The sequence below is a fragment of the Heterodontus francisci genome, chromosome 12 (assembly GCF_036365525.1).
Source record: "Heterodontus francisci isolate sHetFra1 chromosome 12, sHetFra1.hap1, whole genome shotgun sequence".
NCBI classification, from domain to species: Eukaryota; Metazoa; Chordata; class Chondrichthyes; order Heterodontiformes; family Heterodontidae; genus Heterodontus; species Heterodontus francisci.
Genome location: NC_090382.1, coordinates 72,878,151 through 72,899,327, shown reverse-complemented (window position 1 = coordinate 72,899,327; position 21,177 = coordinate 72,878,151).

Genomic DNA, 21,177 nt, shown 5'->3' with positions numbered 1-21,177 from the left:
AACCAATTCAATCATTTCATCCACCTCTCCCATGCCATCCCCTACCTCCCATGCCATCCCCATCTCATGCCATTCCATCCTTATCATGCCATCCCTCCCATGCCATCCCCATCCCGCTCCTGTCAATCCCATCCGTCTCATCAATCCCATCCCATCCCTCACAGTAACAATCCCTCCAGCCAGGGTAACTTTGTTGTTGGGTTCCCTTTCACCTTCCGCTGTTTTTGTTTTCCACCAACTCCCCACCCCACCCTACCGCCGCTACTGCCATATATGTGTCACGTGCTCCAGTCTTTTGCACATCCCACATGTCTCTGCATGCACCAAGCACCTTCCACCAAATAAACCCACCAACAGATGCTTAAACTGACCAATCAAAACAGACAAAAACTGAATATTATTATGGAGTTGATGGCAATTGCATTACTCTTGCCTCTCGATGATGCCCTTCAAATTGTAAAGTACAATTTGAGCTGTAAATAACATTTGCAACAAGCAAGTTCTTTGAAAAAAAGTAGATAACAAGTCCTTGGCAAGAATTTTTAATATCTGAAATGTACTTGTTTTCTTTTGCCAAGAAGCAGTTGGTGCTTTCCTCAAAGTAGAGTCAATTTGAACATGGTAATATTCTCATCTGGTCAGACCTGCCATTAGTTTTTGATCAGAAGTGAAGCTGTCCAAGGCTCAACAGAACACAATGTATGTGAAGTAGAATGGTTGCTTTCAGAGGGATCTAGGTGATCTTTTCTGATCTGACCCCAGCTCTCAGTCTTGAGTTCAACAGTCAACCTGACATACTTGATGGAGCTGCAGTTTCAATATAAAGTACATAATAAATTGTATGGTATTTCCTTTGCATGCCTAAAATACACAGTCAATGTAATAAAATTCCTTAGGGAGCTCCCCGCCAACCCCAACACTGGAGGGAATTTTACGCTCTCTCCCGCATTGGGTTTGGAGGCAGGGAGAGCATTTAATCGGGCAGGATGATGACAGGGGGAACCCTGCCACCTTCCCGCCTCCATTCAAATTGTCCAGGGTGTGAAGGCCTATGAATGGCCTTCCCACCCCACTGCCAATTGATGCCCTTAAATGGGCAATTAATGCCCAATTAAGGGTCTCATCCCGCCACCACCTGTGTCAGCCCAGGCGGACCCGTCACCACACTGGAAGCACACCAAGCAACCTCTTGTGGACTTCTTGCTGGCTCCGGGTTTGCGGGGACAGGGAGTCCCTTGTTTAAAGGTACTCAGTGCTTGATCGAGGGCCTGACATAGGGAAGGGGAGGCCCGCTGACAGCCACCTCCCTGCCCTTGCTTCCAGCACCCCCACACTCCCTATCCGACCCCACCCCGCGAAACCCCTCCTGCCCTGACTTACCGTTGGCCTCGATCCAGCGCCGCCACTAAGTCCAGTACCAGCAGTCGCTGCCACCTTCGCGGTGGCACTGCTCAATGAAAGAGCTGCTGGCCTCTGATTTGCCGACAGCTCTCAGCAGGCGGGACCTATGTCCCTGGGGTCCTTAATCCTGGGGAAGACCCACCGCTGTCCACTTAAGTGCCTAATTGGCACATAATTCGGTAGGCCTTCCCCAGAGTTCTCGCTGACACTTTAGCCAGAGGTTGAGACCCCCATTGCCAAAATAAAATCCCAGCCAATGTGAATTACGGGTTACCAAGGGTGAAGTAATTTTACCACTTTGCTCTGGACATGAAACAGTTTTGCCATTTATACCTCTGAGTGTTATTTGCCTTCAAACCAAATTCAGTATATTTATTGTCTTTATAACGTGGTTAAAAGTTAAATTATCTTCCTAGTCCTTATCTGAGAAAAAAAGTCTAGAGGAGGTTGCTAAATGCTGAGCTGAATAGTTATGTGTCAAGTGAGTCAAATTAAAGTGATACAATACCATGTAACTAAAAATAAGAGGTGTGTAGCTGTATTAAGCTAAGAATAACTACCTTCAGAAGTGATTTTATGGGCTAGGGATTGAAACAGCAGTGAGCTAAAGACTGTAGCAGAGATTGGGAGCCATAAGGAAAAGAACTGATCAGGAACTGTGGGGATGATCAATGAGCTGTAACAGCACCAAAATAAATCACAGAAGTGTGAAATTAATGAGGAGATTTAAAACATACTTTGGTTAAGTTTTCTTTTCATAAGATGTTCTAATTTAGGGATCTCATGTTGATGTGAATGTAATGGATTATGGATCCTTGTGTGAACCTGTATAATAGCAAAATAGTCCTGTGGGATGCCACATTGCCTGTAGCCACATGAAAAACACTTCCACAACTGTATAGTTCTTCCATTGTTTGATATGCTGCAGGACTTGCTTCACACCTGCAAATTACAACTGGAAGCATTCTTGTTGCATTGACAAATTTGAAGTTGCACCCTGAAAGTTTTGTCCAACAAAACCTACCTGCATGTTCATTTGCTGACACACATGCTAGGATATAAGGTGGGAACTTGGGTGTCAATGTGGGGTCAATAATATGACAGAAGCCTGATTCACTTCAGCATATTGGGCACCTGCTCAGAAAATCAGGCCTGAGGTTTACAACAGGCCCCAGGGGCTGAGTCCAGTGTGCCCCAGTGTGGGCAGAGAGTAAAAAAGGGCCTGGGTGCCAGAATTCAAGTCTTGTGGCATATTTATTAGACCCCTCACTTCTATTTAATTAAGCTCCTCACCCCATACAGCAACTAGACTATTTGAGCAGCACTGTAGCTGCACCGAAGATATGGTGATAAATATCAAAAAATAAAAATTCAGGTGCTCCTACCCTTTACCTAACACGGAAAAGAAAATCAAGCAGAATGCAAAACAACTGCCAATTTGCTATTGCCTGTTTTGCACTACCTCCAAAGGTGCATTTTATTTCCAAGTATCTCAAGTAGAGGTCTGCTACCCGACCCGAACCTGACGGGACCCATTTTCAGGGTCCGGCTTTCAGACTTGGGTCGGGTCGGGCCGAGTCCAGGTCGAGTCGGGTCGGGTCAGGCCGGACACACACGATAAGTGCTCTGCTGGTAAGTATTGAAATTAAATAACTTACCTGAGCTGGGAGTCCAAGACAAAACTGAGACTGTGCAGTGAGCGAGTGATGTCACTATGATGTCATCACACATGTGCTGCAGCTTCCTGCAGGGTCGGTGTCAGGAAGGTAAGTGAACAGATGGTCGGGTCGGGCTCAGGTCGGATCGAGTCGGGGGGGTTCGGGTCGGATCAGGCTCGGGGTAAAATCTGAGGGATTCGGGCCGGGTCGGGCTCGGGTCCGCTGTGGTTCAGTTGGGTTTGGGTCGGGTTCCTTTTTCCCAACTTTAGCAGGCCTCTAATCTCAAGTTTCTCTTGTGACGGAAACCACACCAGCCAAATGGAAACATATTAATTTTGTCATATGGAACACTACTTGAACTTTTTACAGGACATTGAACATAACTTGTTTAAAAGGACCACAGAGCTGAACAGCAAAAACATGGCTGCACATTTGCATTTCGAGAGACAATTGCATAGAGAGACAATGGGAGTGCTCCCTGATTCAATTAGCGAGATGGGTTTTGTCAATAGTGATGATCAAAGGACATTGGGAGCCATTGAATTTGTAAGAAACAGCACTCCACTCCCACACTGAGTGTGTCTCGTAAGCTTTGAACAATCGTCCCCAAAAGATGCTGTTTCAAACAAAGAGCTGGTCACATGACTTACCTGCTGGCCAGACTGGGAGCTGTTGAATTGTGCCTCACAGAAAGGTTTGGGGCAAACTGCAACTGAACTTCAAGAAGAAAGCACCTGTCTCTCTCAAGCAAGGTCCCAGGGACCCATGCAAGATGCTTAAGCCTAAAGACAGAGGACCTCTTCAGCCTTCTGATACCAGAGAAACAAGTTTGAAAATGTGCACTGGGTCCCAGCAAGAATTTATTTATTTTTTTATTTAGAGATACAGCACTGAAAAAGGCCCTTCGGCCCACCGAGTCTGTGCCAACCAAGAACCACCCATTTATACTAACCCTACAATAATCCCATATTCCCTACCACCTACCTACACTAGGGGTAATTTACAATGGCCAATTTACCTATCACCTGCAAGTCTTTGGCGGTGGGAGGAAACCGGAGCACCCAGCGAAAACCCACGCGGTCACAGGGAGAACTTGCAAACTCGCACAGGCAGTACCCAGAATTGAACACGGGTTCCTGGAACTGTGAGGCTGCGGTGCTAACCACTGCGCCACTGTGCCGCCCAACTGCACGACTTCAACTTCAATCAAGGACTTTACATCCAAACCGAAAGACAGTAACTGAATTCCATTTACTACTCCAAACTTCCCCCTTTAATTCTTTCTTCCCCTTCTGTGTCTATTTGTGTGTATGTTTATCTCATATGCATGCCAGTGTAGTTGTGTCACATATTTTAGTAGTTTTAACTGAGTTAGAGTGATAAGGTTAATAAACTTACATCCTTCTTGTTTTTACACCTAAGAAAGCCTGTCTGATTGGTTCATTTACAATTACAATTAGAGAGCGGTGAGCAAGGACTTACTGAGGATTTAAGCTAAAAACGCTGTGTTTTAAAAGTTAAACCCTGGTATGGCCAAACCAGGAAAGGTGCCAGAGGAGAGCCTGAGACCCCTTCCTCACCCAGTAGTAACACTCTTCACAGGTGAGGCAGTGATGTAGTGGTAATGTCACTGGATTAGTAAACTATAGACCCAGGCTAATGCGCTGGGACATAGGTTCGAATCCCACCATGGCAGATGGTGAAATTTAAGTTCAATTAATAAAGATGGAATTAAAAAGCTAGTCCAATGGTGACGATGAAACTATTGTTGATTGTTGTAAAAACCCATCTGGTTCACTAATGCCCTTAAGAGAAGAAAATCTGCTGCCCTTTCTTGATCTGGCCAACATGTGACTCCAGACCCACAGCAATGTGGTTGACTCTTAAATGCCCTAGCAAGCCACTCAGTTGTATCAATGTGCTTTGCAGTCTAAGAAAAGGAATGAAACCAAACAGACCACCCGGCATCGACCTAGGCACTGGAAACGACAACGGCAAACCCAGCCCCGTTGACCCAGCAAATTCCTTCTTACTAACATCTGGGGGCTTGTGCCAAAATTGGGAGAGCTGTCCCACAGACTAGTCAAGCAACAGCCTAACATAGTCATACTCACGGAATCATACAAAAGAACACAGTACAGCACAGGAACAGGCCATTCGTCCCTCCAAGCCTGCACTGATCTTGATGCCTGCCTAAACTAAAACCTTCTGCACTTCCGGGGACCGTATCCCTCTATTCCCATCCTATTTATGTATTTGTCAAGATGTCTCTTAAACATCATTATCGGACCTGTTTCCACCATCTCCCCCAGCAGCAAGTTCCAGGCACTCACCACCCTCTGTGTAAAGAACTTGCCTTGCACATCCCCTCTAAACTTTGCCCCTCTCACCTTAAACCTATGTCCCCTAGTAACTGACTCTTCCACCCTGGGAAAAAGCTTCTGACTATCCACTCTGTCCATACCGCTCATAACTTTGTAAACCTTTATCATGTCACCCCTCCACCTCCGCGTTCCAATGAAAACAATCCGAGTTTATCCAACCTCTCCTCATAGCTAATGCCCTCCAGATCAGGCAACATCCTGGTAAACCTCTTCTGTACCCTCTCCAAAGCATCCACGTCCTTCTGGTAGTGTGGCGACCAGAATTGCACGCAATATTCTAAGTGTGGCCTAACTAAAGTTCTGTACAGCTGCAGCATAACTTGCCAATTATTATACTCTATGCCCCGACCGATGAAGGCAAGCATGCCGTATGCCTTCTTGACTACCTTATCCACCTGCATTGGCACTTTCAGTGACCTGTGGACCTGTACGCCCAGATCTCTCTGCCTGTCAATACTCCTAAGGCTTCTGCCATTTACTGTATACTTCCCACCTGCATCAGATCTTCCAAAATGCATTACCTCACATTTGTCCGGATTAAACTCCATCTGCCATTTCTCCGCCCAAGTCTCCAACCGATCTATATCCTGCTGTATCCTCTGACAATCCTCATCACTATCCGGAACTCCACCAACCTTTGTGTCGTCCGCAAACTTACTAATCAGACCAGCTACATTTTCCTCCAAATCATTTATGTATACTACAAAGAGCAAAGGTCCCAGCACTGATCCCTGCGGAACACCACTAGTCACAGCCCTCCATTCAGAAAATGCACCCTTCCACTGCTACCCTCTGTCTTCTATGACAGAGCCAGTTCTGTATCCATCTTGCCAGCTCACCTCTGATCCCGTGTGACTTCACCTTTTGTACCAGTCTGCCATGAGGGACCTTGTCAAAGGCTTTACTGAAGTCCATATCGATAACATCCACAGCTCTTCCTTCATCAATCACCTTTGTCACTTCCTCAAAAAACTCAATCAAATTAGTGAGACACGACCTCCCCTTCACAAAACCATGCTGCCTCTCGCTAATAAGTTTGTTTGTTTCCAAATGGGAGTAAATCCTGTTCCGAAGAATCCTCTCTGATAATTTCCCTACCACTGACGTAAGGCTCACCGGCCTATAATTTCCTGGATTATCCTTGCTACCCTTCTTAAACAAAGGAACAGCACTGGCTATCCTCCAGTCCTCTGGGACCTCACTTGTAGTCAATGAGGATGCAAAGATTTCTGTCAAGGCCCCAGCAATTTCTTCCCTTGCCTCCCTTTGTATTCTGGGGTAGATCCCATCAGGCCCTGGGGACTTATCTACCTTAATGCTTTGCAAGACACCCAACACCTCCTCCTTTTTGATAATGAGATGACTGAGACGATCCACACTCCCTTCCCTAGGCTCATCATCCACCAAGTCCTTCTCTTTGGTGAATACTGATACAAAGTACTCATTTAGTACCTCGCCCATTTCCTCTGGCTCCACACATAGATTCCCTTCTCTGTCCTTGAGCGGGCCAACCCATTCCCTAGTTACCCTCTTGCTCTTTATATATGTATAAAAAGCCTTGGGATTATCCTTAATCCTGTTTGCCAATAACTTTTCATGACCCCTTTTAGCCCTCCTGACTCCTTGCTTAAGTTCCTTTCTACTGTCTTTATATTCCTCAAGGGATTCGTCTGTTCCTAGCCTTCCAGCCCTTACGAATGCTTCCTTTTTCTTTTTGACGAGGCTCACAATATCCCGCGTTATCCAAGGTTCCCGAAACTTCCCAAACTTATCCTTCTTCCCCACAGGAACATGCTGGTCCTGGATTCTAATCAACTGACATTTGAAAGACTCCCACATGTCAGATGTTGATTTACCCTCAAACTGCCGCCCCCAATCCAAATTCTTCAGTTCCTGCCTCATATTGTTATAATTAGCCTTCCCCCAATTTAGCACCTTCACCAGAGGACTACTCTTATCCTTATCCACAAGTACCTTAAAACTTATGGAATTATGGTCACTGTTCCCAAAATGCTCCCCTACTGAAACTTCGACCACCTGGCCGGGCTCATTCCCCAATACCAGGTCCAGTACGGCCCCATCCCTAGTTGGACTATCTACATATTGTTTCAAGAAACCCTCCTGGATGCTCCTTACAAATTCTGCCCCATCCAAGCCCCGAGCACTAAGTGAGTCCCAGTCAATATAGGGGAAGTTAAAATCACCCACCACTACAACCCTATTACCTTTACATCTTTCCAAAATCTGTCTACATATCTGCTCCTCTACCTCCCGCTGGCTGTTGGGAGGCCTGTAGAAAACCCCCAACATCGTGACTGCACCCTTCCTATTCCTGAGCTCCATCCATATTGCTTCGCTGCATGACCCCTCCGAGGTGTCCTCCCGCAGTACAGCTGTGATGTTCTCCTTAACAAGTAATACAACTCCCCCACCCCTTTTACATCCCCCTCTATCCCGCCTGAAGCTTCTAAATCCTGGAACATTTAGCTGCCAATCCTGTCCTTCCCTCAACCAAGTCTCTGTAATAGCAAGAACATCATAGTTCCAAGTATTAATCCAAGCTCTAAGTTCATCTGCCTTACCTGTTATACTTCTCGCATTGAAACAAATGCACTTCAGACCACCAGTCCCGCTGTGCTCCGCAACATCTCCCTGTCTTCTCTTCCTCTTAGTCTTACTGGCCTTATTTACTAGTTCCCCCTCATTTATTTCACTTGCTGTCCTACTGCTCTGGTTCCCACCCCCCTGCCACACTAGTTTAAACCCTCCCGAGTGACGCTAGCAAACCTCGCAGCCAGGATATTTGTGCCCCTCCAGTTTAGATGCAACCTGTCCTTCTTGTACAGGTCCCATCTGTCCCTGAAGAGATCCCAATGGTCCAGATATCTGAAACCTTCCCTTCTACACCAGCTGTTCAGCCACGTGTTTAGCTGCACTATCTTCCTATTTCTAGCCTCACTGGCACGTGGCACAGGGAGTAATCCCGAGATTACAACCCTAGAGGTCCTGTCTTTTAACTTTCTACCTAACTCCCTAAACTCCCCCTGCAGGAGCTCGTCACTCTTCCTGCCTATATCACTGGTGTACCACAACGTCTGGCTGTTCACCACCCCCCCCCCCCACTTCAGAATCCCCCCTGTCCGTTCAGAGACATCCTTGACCCTGGTACCAGGGAGGCAACATACCATCCTGGAGTCTCTTTCACGTCCACAGTAGCGCCTATCTGTGCCCCTGACTATAGAGTCCCCTATAACTATCGCTCTTCTGCGCTTTGTCCCTCCCTGCTGAACAACAGTGCCAGCCATGGTGCCACTGCTCTGGCTGCTGCTGTTTTCCCCTGATAGGCCATCCCCCCCAACAGTATCCAAAACGGTATACTTGTTAGAGAGGGGGTTAGCCACAGGGGATTCCTGCACTGACTGCTTGCCCCTTCTAGCGGTCACCCATCTATCTGCCTGCACCTTGGGTGTATCCACTTCTCTAAAACTCCTGTCTATGATGCTCTCTGCCACCTGCATGCTCCTAAGTGCATCCAGTTGCCGCTCCAACCGATCCATGCGGTCTGTGAGGAGCTGCAACTGGGTACACTTCCTGCAGATGTAGTCGTCCGGAACGCTGGAAGCGTCACGGACCTCCCACATCTCACAGGTGAAGCACTTCACCCCTCTAACTGACATTTCTAGCGCTAATTAATAAATTAAAGATAAATAAATACTTATTAAATCCTTACTAAATTGTTATAACTATATGGTCCCTCGTGGTAGATTCCTACTATAAATATTAAATGCTAACTAAATACAGTAATCTCCTCCCTCTGGTTTAGTAACTCTACTTATTAATTAGTTAATTAGGGTTTTCATCAATTTTTATCAATGTTTTATTTTCAAATTCAGTAAAAGAAAATTCCCTCCCAGCCAATCAGGTCACAGCTTTCCTGTGACGTCACTTTCAGTCGTTTTACCAGAGGTAAGTTTTTTATACTTACCGCTCCGGAACTCTGCCTCCGGGTCTTCTCCCAGTCAGCTGTGCTCTTTGGAAGCTCTGGGCTCCCCTCACTCTGAGGACAGGTAGGAAATGAAAGGAGCTCCTCGCTCCCTCCTTACCGAACTTCCTCACTGACCAAACTTTCACTGTAGCACTCTATTGCAACCCAAGTCAGCACTCCAATGCTAACAAAGTCAGCACTGTAAGATGGCTCACTTTCATACTGACTCACTCTAGTCTCCTGAAAACTGGTTTAAGCCAGTTATCTAATTAACAAGGTGCTGCTGCAAGCAGAGGCTGAGTGAACCCTGTTTAAAGCTGGTCTAAAACTCACCATACAGACAATGTCCCTGACGCCACCATCAGCTTCCCTGAGTATGTCCTGTCCCACCGGCAAGACAGACCCACCAGACGTGGCGGCACAGTGGCATACAGTCAAGAGAGACTTGCCCTGGGAGTTTCAACATTGACTCCAGACCACATGCCGAACAGCAGAAGCAGCATGCGATAGACAGGGCTAAGCGATCCCACAACCAAGGGATCAGATCTAAGCTCTGCAGTCCTGCCACATTCAGTTGTTAATGGTGGTGGACAATTAAACAACTAACAGGAGCAGGAGGGTTCACAAATATCCCCATCCTCAACATTGGGGGAGCCCAGCTAGAGCATGGCTACCCGACCCAAACCCAACCAGACTCGACGACATGTTTCGGGTTCAGGTCAGGTTGAGTCTCTCATCTGGTCCAGCATTTGGGCTTGGGTCGGGTTGGGCCGAGTCGCCTTTTGCTCAGGGAGGGAAAAGCTTCAAAATTTGAACAGCCAGGCGTCAAGACGGGAAACGTGCATCTGGACTCCGCACTGGTCTGCAGTGAGCAAGTGAATGTCTCCATTCCATTCAAGGTGGAGCACAACCTCTTTGATATAATCAACTTCATTCCGGTAGTCGGGTTGGGTCGGGTCGGGTCGGGCACGGGAAAAAAATCAAAGGACTCGTGCCGGGTAGGGTTCAGGTTGGATGTGGTTCTTTCGGGCCCGGGTCGGGTTTCAATTGCATACCCGAGCAGGCCTTTAAGCCCAGCACATCAGTGCAAAAGACAAGGCTGAAGCATTTGCATCTATCTTCAGCCAGAAGTGCCAAGTGGATGATCCATCTCGGCCTCCTCCTGAGGTCCCCAGCATCAAAAACGTCAGTCTTCAGCCAATCCAATTCATTCCATGTGATATCAAGAAACAGCTGAGGCCACTGGATACTGCAAATTCTATGGGCCCTGACAACATTCCGGCAATAGTACTGAAGACTTGTGCTCTAGAAATAGCCACGCCCCTAGCCAAGCTGTTCCAGTACAACTACAATTAGGAATCTACACAGCAAAGTGGAAATTTGCCCAGGTAAATCCTGTCCACAAAAAGCAGGACAAATCCAACCCAGCCAATTACTGCCTACTCTCGATCATCAGCAAAATGATGGAATGGGTTATCAACAGAGCTATCAAGTGCCACTTGCTCAGCAATAATCTGCTCACTGACACTCAGTTTGGGTTCTGCTAGGGCCACTTAGCTCCTGACCTCTTTAAAACCTTTGTCCAAACATGGACAAAAGAGCTGAACTCCAGAGGTGAGGTGAGAGTGACTGCCCTTGACATCAAGGCAGCATTTGACTAAGTATGGCATCAAGGAGCCCTAGCAAAACTAGGGAAACAGGGGGAAAACTCTCCGCTGGTTGGAGTCATACCTATCAGGAAGGAAGATGGTTGTGGTAGTTTGAGGTCAATCATCTCAGTCTCAGGACATCATTGCAGGAGTTCCTCAGGGTGATGTCCTAGGCCCAACCATCTTCAGCTGCTTCATCAATGACCTTCCCTCCATCATAAGGTCAGAAGTGGGGATGCTCGCTGATAATTGCACTATGTTCAGCACCATTTGCAACTCCTCAGATTCTGAAGCAGCCTATGTCCACATGCAGCAAGCCCTGGGCAACATCCAGGTTTGGGCTGGTAAGTGGCAAGTAACATTCACACCACACAAGTGCCAGGCAATGACTATATCAAACAAGAGAGAATCTAACCATCTACCCTTGACATTCAATGGCATTACCATCACTCAATCCCCCACTATCAACATCCTGGGGGTTACCATTGATCAGAAACTGAACTGGAGTAGCCACATAGATGCTGTGGCTACAAGAGCAGGTCACAGGCTAGGAATTCTGCGGCGTGTAACTCATTTCCTGTCTCACCAGTGCCTGTCCACCATCTACAAGGCGCAAGTCAGGAGTGTGATGGAATACTCTCCACTTACCTGGATGGGTGCAGCTCCACCAACACTGAAGAAGCTTGACACCATCCAGGACAAAGCAACCTGCTTGATTGGCACCCCACCTACCACCTTCAACATTCATTCCCCCCACCACTGATGCACAGTGGCAGCAATGTGTACCATCTACAAGATGCACTGCAGCAACTCACCAAGGCTCCTTCGACAGCACCTTCCAAACACACGAGCTCTACCACCTGGAAGGACAAGGGCAGCAAATGCACAGGAACACCAGCACCTGCAAGTTCCCCTCCAGGCCACACACCATCCTGACTTGGAACTATATCGCCGTTCCTTCACTGTCACTGGGTCTAAATCCTGGAACTCCCTTCCCAACAGTAATGTTGGTGTACCTACACCCTAAGGACTGCAGTGGTTCAAGAAGGCAGCTCACCGGCAAGTGCAATTAGGGATGGGCAATAAAAGCTGGCTTAGCCAGCGAAGCTCACAGCCCACGAATGAATAATAAAAACAAATAGCTACAGATTCCCATTCCTGGCATTATCCAGGTGAATTATTCTACACACTCTCTGGGCTGAAAATTATCAGCCTTCCAGGGATGGAAATGGAGGCAGGGTGGTCCCATAAAATGAGTGAGGGAAGGCAGGTAATACCTGTCACCTTCCCAATGCCATTGAATTTTGTCAGGGATGGGAAAGGTAGAGGATGGGCTTCCCATCCAGAGACCAATTAAGGGCCTCTTCCTGTCGCCACTGGTATTTTACCAGCAGCTGGCAGGACCCCTGCCACGGGGAGACTGCCGAGTAAAACCAGGTGACTGCCCTGCCAGGGCTCCTCCTGTGCAGGCAATCTGTGACCCACAGAGGGCCTCCTAGTGACAAAGGCCGTCCCTGCGCCAATACCCCACCCTTGCCGTCACCAACTACCATCTACCCGTCCCTCGCAAGGCCTGCTTGACTGGCTCCAGCCAATCTACCCCTACTTACATTTTTCTGAGGCCAACGTCCATGTTGCCTCTTCTGGCTCAGTGCAGTTCCAGGAGTGGCCACCAGTCCCAGTGGCAGTGGCCTGCCCTCTGATTGGCCAGCAACTCTTGGAGGCGGGATCCCTTCTTTAAAGGAACAGGAAATGCAGCCAGAGGGTCCCCCAAATGGCAAAGACGGGGCTCCACCACCTTTCTGGCCCAGCGCTGGAATCCACCACCTAAATAAAATTCAGCCCTCTATGGCTTTAATGCCCTTTCTATAACAGATTGCCCAAAATCTTGCACAGTACATTAACTGTCGCCTAACCAATATTTTGTACAAATTCATCATAACTATTTTGTATTCCATACCCATTGATTACTCAGACCATTTTACTTTTTTTACATATTAATCAGTAGAACTGGAAAATATATTGTGTCATGACTGGAGCTGAAGCTTGATGAAATGACAATGTTTTGAATAGATCCTTTCAAGGTGTTCTTCTCTGGTGCTGTTCATGTATTTGAAGTGCTAGCAATTTCTATTCTTGTAATCTTGTTAGTGTATTTAAATAAGGATAGCGGTTCCTGTGTAAACCCTAACTTTCCCATCAGAAATCTTCTTTTCATGTCTGTAAACATTCATCGTGTGTCTGGGTTGGAAAGCAAAACAGCAAAAAAAAAAGCAATCACAGGGAAGGTTCATTAGATTAGTGAGAAGCTACTCAAGGGTATTGTATCTGCTTCTCCTCCACAGGAGTCATTTCAAAATAATCAGTTGCTTTCATTCCAGTCAAGAGTGTGGTTAGGAAAACATCAAGTTCAATTTTAGTATGTCTCAATAACATAGGCATCTGTCAGATCAGCTCGGGTCACAAAGTTCTATTTACAGGATTTGAATGACAATGTATGCTATCCTATTCTGGAGACAATAACCTAGTTCAGTGCAAAACTTTATTCACAAAACACAAGTCTCACAAAATATTCTATGCAATCTTTCAAATCTATTTTGAGCTAAATTATTTAATTAACATATAGACCTAACTATTTTCTGTTTTACTACATCTAGTGCAGAAGCTACATTTTTCTACCAAAGGGCATTGTAATCTATTAAAATATCTTGAACGACAATTTTGGTTTGTCAACGCAGCAATGTGCATTGAAACATCATTGCATCACTAATTCCACCTGCTATTAATTGTTTTTCAACTTCATGTAACCTAAAATGATTTAAAACTGCACAGCAAAATTTGCACTCCAGCAGATCTGACACAGAGGTGGTAATGTTATTGAGTTTCAAAGTCGACAGCTTTTAAAATTACTGTCATTACATTTTTCCATTTTTAAAAAATTAACTAATTTTCCTCGTGCTCTTTCACTGAAGATAACTGCAATTATAAATCCATAGCAGAACACAAGATTCCAAACACAAAATTCCAACACAAGAGGCGCAGTGGGGGTGGCACAGTGTCGCCACAGCCTCACAGCTCCAGCGACCCGAGTTCCGAAGAAGGGTCACTGACCCGAAACGTTAACTCTGCTTCTCTTTCCACAGATGCTGCCAGACCTGCTGAGTGATTCCAGCACTTCTTGCGTGGGTTTATGTCGGGTGCTCCGGTTTCCTCCCACAGCCAAAGACTTGCAGGTGGTAGGTAAATTGGCTGTAGTAAAGTGCCCCTAGTGTAGGTAGGTGGTAGGGAATATGGGATTACTGTAGGGTTAGTATAAATGGGTGGTTGTTGGTTGGCACAGACTCGGTGGGCCGAAGGGCCTGTTTCAGTACTGTATCTCTAAATAAATAAAAATAAATAAAGTGATTAATATCTGACATAGAACTAATTATGTTACACTGAACCTCAAAGTTCATAGGGGTTGCGAGAACACATGACCTGAATGCTTAATGTTGAACGACAAAATTGTAAAAATAATTTTTGCACTTGATGGAATTTAAAACAAAAGGTGGGTGATTTTTTTTAGAAAAGTATTTTAACCAGTTGGTTACTGATTCCCAGGAATATATGGAATTTCTGATCGCAGTAGTCACTGAGAAAGCAACAATGAAAGGCTGAGAAAATTGGTAAGTATATTATTATGGGCTGTTTCCCCTGGCAAATAGCTTTTTTAGGTATTGGAGAGGCATTCAGCAGGTTGTATGTCTGCGCTGTACTTGATACATGATGAATGTTGTTGGGGAATGGAGGAAAATGTCCAATGCTTGTCTGCAAAGTATTGAAGGCTGCTGGAGGTGGTACTTCATCGAGAGATAGTGGAGCTAGTCATGCTGAGAGAAGTGAAAAGTGTCACATTACTCGTAGAAGGGCATAATCTGGCTCTTGCGAAGGAGCTGACCTAATGTTATCACCTCTTTCTTATGCCAGTCTCTGAATCCATGTGAACTGACTCGTCCTGGAAGTTCCCCAGTTGAGCAAATTGGGAAATGGACTGATGTGCTGGAATCTTCAGGGAAACATGGACCTGTCTCCATGCTGATGAGATGTTTTTCAGATTTTGAATGGTAAAATGTGCAGAGGGATTAAGAGGGATCCTGCCTTTTATTGTAGGAATGAACTGAGTAAAATGGTTCCCACAGAAGTGGTGCAATAAAATGACTGGAGCACCGAACTTAACTGAAGGGGGAGGTGGAAGACTTTTTGCCCATGCTTCAAACTCCAGGTTTGCCTATGCAACATATTACAGAGGAACTGACCCAGAAGCTAGGTACAATGGGTTATGTGGGAACTTATTCCCAATTAGAAGCAAGGGCACAAGCTACAAAGGTGTCAAGAGCTGCTGAATAGCAATGACTGACAAGTCTTCCTTAACACCATTTTAAAAATTAGACACACCTGTTTAATGTGAAGAAAAATCATTTGGAAAAATTAAGTGTTGTCTGAACTTTGTAACATGAATAATGCTGTCTGCAAAATCAGTCATTCTCTACACACTTGTTTTCTTTACATAATTCCCAGCTTGCATTTGGTATCATCCTTCTCTGTATCAATGAAAATACATTTTTAGAGTAATATTTGCTTAATTGTGACTGGAAATCACAAAATTCTGATACTGTCTTGCTCAAAATATGGTAATTTGAATAACTAGGGAATTACTTACTAATGGCATTGTGAACATAGCAGCTAAATTACAGATGAGGAAGGCATTTGACCAGGGGACAGTGCGCTCTCTGACAGGTTTGATCCCTTTGAATGGCAGGTTTAGTTCTCACATGAGGAATTCTGTGTGGGAGATCTCTCATATTAAAGAGTAATCACTAAAGTCTCAAATAGACTTCTCAGAATTAACATTGATATCTTATGGGCATTGTTTCTTCTCTATAATATTTTCTGTATCCTTTAGTATAAAGAAAAAACAAATGCATTTAATGATGCAATATTATATTGGAGATTTGGTGGAATTTCAGTTGTAAAACTTCTATATGCATTTTTTGCAGGTAACTTTCACTGATTTTTTTTTCTTATGTAGAGAATGCACATAACTTCCCTATTGTAAGAATCCAGGCTTGATATAACTTGACTGAATTTGAAAAACTTGACCAAATTTTATACCAGCAGCATGCTTTGCAGGGCCAAAAGAGAATTTCCAAAGTAAAACCTACTAAAAGCTGCAGGATTCTTTTCCACAGATAATCAAAAGCCACTGGTCTCTGAAGAAGATCACACTTTTGAAGCCATGGAATGTTTAGCCAGAGGCCATGGGTCATAAATAAGGGCTGAAACCAACAAACAACCATACTTCAAAACTGTTTTGCTTTGATGCAAAGTTAGAATCTTCGTGAAACTTTATGTTTCAATAAGTTTGAGAACAAATGAAACTGAGCAGAGACAAAGATCTGAATCTTGCCAAATCCCAGGTTGTCCCACTGCCAGGACCAAAAGCAGGTCCTGAGCATGCGAGGATGGATGGCAGGATTGCTAGCAGGAATTTTCAGGTGGCAACTAATTAAGAGGCCATCACCAGACCCGCCATCCAATTGAGGATGGCAGCCCACCTCTCAGAGCTGCTGGCTCAATCAGAGGGCTAGATGCTTGGCAATCTTGGCAGCGCCACTGATAGAGGTGGCCGCAGCTGAGGTTTCAGGGAGCGGAAGAGGGCGCCTCCATGTTGAGGCATCCTCAAAAGCCAGATAAGTTTTTTTTATGGTGCTGGGCCAGGCAAGCAAGCCTCAGTGATCAGAGGGCTGAACTCTTAGGGACATGGATCGGCCATTATGGAAGGTCCCCCCGGGAACTCACTGGGAGGCCGCTACATTTTACAAGGCGGTCTTCGTACATGGCGGGGACCCATCCCAATGCTGGTAAAATACTGGTGGGGCAGGAAGTGGCCATCAATTGGTTTAATTGGCTGCCTGCCTCCTGTTGGCAGGAGGCCATACCGCTGACTTTCTTGCCATTGACAATATATCGTGGCAGTGGGAGAATGTCGGGTTCCCTTTCCAACACCTTCCACTGCCATTTTACAGGGTCTCACCCCCCTCCCAGCCCACCTCCAGATGGCTGGGAGAATTCTGCCCAAAATGTCTGTTTCAGGGGGTTATAAAACCCAACCATGGAGATCAATGCAGATGATGCTGTGCCAGTCACTCACACAGAAACTCAGCTACAAAGACTCATGGACTATCTCTCCCATGCCAGTAGCTTGTTTTCCTTAACTATAAGCATCAAGAGAACCGTGGTCATGGGACAAGGTGCTGCATTTCCCCCCCAAACACACTAAACACCCCACTGGAAGTGGTTAGCAAATTCTGAAACTTTGGGTCCATGGTGACAGACACCCTGTCCCTTGATGCAGAGCTCGATACACGCATAGAGAAAGCTGTGACCACTTTTGGCTGACTTGCGAAATGCCTATGGTATAATACCAAGCTGATCCTTAGGACCAAGCTGATGGTTTAGAGGCCTGTGTTCTCAGCACCTTGCTGTATGGCTGTGAAACTTACAGCGACCAGGAAAAGAAACTCAATAAATTCCATCTTTGTTGCCTGCAGCGCATTATGGGTATACCCTGGCAAGACAAAATCACAAATGTGGCAGTCGTCTCAAAGGCAGAGCTCCCAAGTGTGTTGGTACTAATCAAACAGAGGTGGCTTCGGTGGATCAGACACGTCTGCAGGATGGAAGACAGTCGCATACGCAAGGACTGTCTGTATGGTGAGGTAGCCTGGACCAGATGACAAGTGGGGCGCCCAAAACTCCACTTCAAAGATGCTTGCAAGCGTGAGGTGAAGGTCCTAAATGTTGACTATCGCACCTGGGAGTCACTAGCTGGCAAAACAGAGAAATGGTGACACATCCTGTGGACTGGTGTGCACTACCATGACGATCAATTGCAACAGCAGCTTGGCAACAGGCACCAACGTCAAAAATAACAACTCACAACGTCACTTGGCAGCTTCACCTGCAGCACTTATGGCAGAACCTGCCTGTTAAAGATTGGCCTTCACAGCCATCAGCAAAGGTGCACCAAGAGAAGACACCCACCTCCATGGACTGTTTGCTGCGTGTCCATCATCTTTCGTAGATGGAAGGATGCCAACCAACGTAGGGGGTTAAAAAAAACAACCATGGAGATTCAGCTGATTTAAATGGTGTGAAGTTTATTCGAAAGCTATGAGAAGATGACACAAGTTGACACTGATGATGTCAGAGTTTGTCTTCTTTTGAAATGCAGTGAAACTAACTCTGAAAGAAGCTTTGTTTTTCTAATATGCTATATCAGATTAAGTCTTTTTAATTCACTGTGCAGCAACTTGCAAAAAGTCAGTAATTTGAGGGACTCTGATTATCTTGGTGGTTCTGGAATGTGTGACCAGGCCATGACGCGTCTGTTGTGTGTGCTGATAATGATCTAAAGACATCTGTAGCACCAAGAGTGATGGAAATTTACTGAAGGAAGTTTAAAACCGATAGACAATGTCAAGGCCCCATTAGACAACTGTAGCTTAAGGTTGATTTTGATAAGGTACTATAATCATGTCAATGGAACATCCATGCCCACCTTGGAAAGAAAAGTATAAAGATCATTGTAAAGAATGAGTTGGTGCTGCAATTGGTCAACTGGTCAGTTGTTGAAGAGTACAACCAACAGGAGGTGACAGCTCACAGGCTGATTGTATGTATAGCTTGTTGCAACGCATTTGTAACTAACAGGTATATTGTGTTGCTAACTGATATTCCTACCAAACCTAGTAAAGGCATTAGTGTTTAATTTGGGCTTTGAATGTTGTCTCATTATTTCTTGTAATTCTCGTATCTGAACCATAAGGTAACCTGTCAAGGGAAGAAGGTTACAACTTACACGATTTAAAATAGTATCATCACTATTGACAAAATCTTAACCAGCTTTCGTTGCAATTCTGCTTGAGGAGCATGCTTGCCTAGTTTACACAGTAATTAATTGACTATGGTGAATACTACGTGTATTAGCGTAGGCTGTATTTTATACTGAATCTCTTATACCTCCAATGAGCCGCAATTGGAAGACATTTTATAAAAAACTGTTTGGACAAAGTAGTTTAATTTTCTAAATCACTCACCCTGACATTTATCTATTCCATTACATTTTTAAATTTTCCTTCAGGTTTCTCCCTTTGCCTTTTCTCTCCTGAAAGAAATGTATTTTCCTGATGTAGAGTTGCACAGGCAATAGTCCTCCAATAGCTTGCATAAGTCATAAGCCATTTTTGATGTGAGCCTGAAGAATCGTGGTATGTTCAATCACAAGCATGAGCTTGTCAACGTAGGAGGTCAAGGTAAGGAGGAAAACTTTGTTCCCCAACATCTGCAGTAACATCTCCAGATCCATTATTCAGCAGTCTTGGACAGAGGTGGCTGACAGAGTCAGTGCTAGCAGCACCATCCACATGACCTGGATTCAGTGTAGGTAGAGGTGCAATTATCTTATAAAAGTAGCATGGGTGAGTGCAGCTCTTCAACTCGCCATCTCAATAAACACATTTATGCAAAGGAGATATTTATAGGGTTCGATGATACAGTACTTACACAACTCTGGGAAGGGCAACAAACCACTGGTACAAGTGTAAAAGCAAAATACTGCAGATGCTGGAAATCTGAAATAAAAACAAGAAATGCTGGAACCACTCAGCAGGTCTGGCAGCATCTGTGGAAAGAGAAGCAGAGTTAACGTTTCGGGTCAATGACCCTTCTTTGGAACTAGCAAATATTAGAAATGTCAAAGGTTATAAGAAAGTGAGGCAGGGGTGGGGCAAGAGATAACAAAAGAGAAGGTGTAGATTGGACAAGGCCACATAGCTGACCAAAAGGTCATGGAGCAAAGGCAAACTATGTTAATGGTGTGTTGAAAGACAAAGCATTAGTACAGATAGGGTGTTAACAGATTGAACCCATTGGCCCAACCAGTCCCCATCCACCACCACCCTCCTCCGCCTGGCTAAACTGGTTCTCACATTGAACAACTTCTCCTTCAACTCCACTCACTTCCTTCAAGTAAAAGGTGTTGCAATGGGTACTCGCATAGGTCCTCGTTATGCCTGTCTTTTTGTAGGATATGTCGAGTATTCTTTGTCCCAGTCCTACTCAGGCTCCCTCCCCCAACTCTTTTTCCGGTACATTGATGACTGCATCCGTGGCGGGAGCAGGAAACGGCACCAACTGGAAAACTTTATCAACTTTGCTTCCAATTTCCACCCTTCTCTCACCTTTACATGGTCCATCTGACACTTCCCTTCTCTTCTTCGACTTCTCTGTCTCCATCTCTGGGGATAGGTTGTCTACTAATATCCATTATAAGCCCACCGACTCAAACAGCTACCTGGACTACACTTCTTCACACCCTACCTCCTGTAAGGACTCCATTCCATTCTCCCAGTTTCTCCGTCTCCGACGCATCTGCTCTAATGATGCTACCTTCCATGACGGTGCTTCTGATATGACCTTTTTCCTCAACCGAGGATTTCCCCCCCCTGTTGTTGACAGGGCCCTCAACCGTGTCCGGCCCATTTCCCGCACCTCTACCCTCACCCCTTCCCCTCCCTCCCAGAACCGTGACAGGGTTCCCCTTGTCCTCACTTTCCACCCCATCAGCCTCCATATCCAAAGGATCATCCTCCGCCATCTCCAGCGTGATGCCACTATCAAACGCATCTTCCCCTCCCTTCCCCTGTCAGCATTCCGAAGGGATCGTTTCCTCCGCGACACCCTGGTCCACTCCTCCATTACCCCTACCACCTCGTCCCCGTCCCATGGCACCTTCCCCTGCAATCGCAGGAGGTGTAATACCTGCCCATTTACCTCCTCTCTCCTCACTATCCCAGGCCCCAAACACTCCTTTCAGGTGAAGCAGCAAAATTACTTGTACTTCTTTCAACATAGTATACTGTATTCGCTGCTCACAATGTGGTCTCCTCTACATTGGGGAGACCAAACGCAGACTGGGTGACCGCTTTGCGGAACAGGATCCTGAGGTTCCGGTTGCTTGCCATTTCAACACTCCCCCCTGCTTTCATGCTCACATCTCT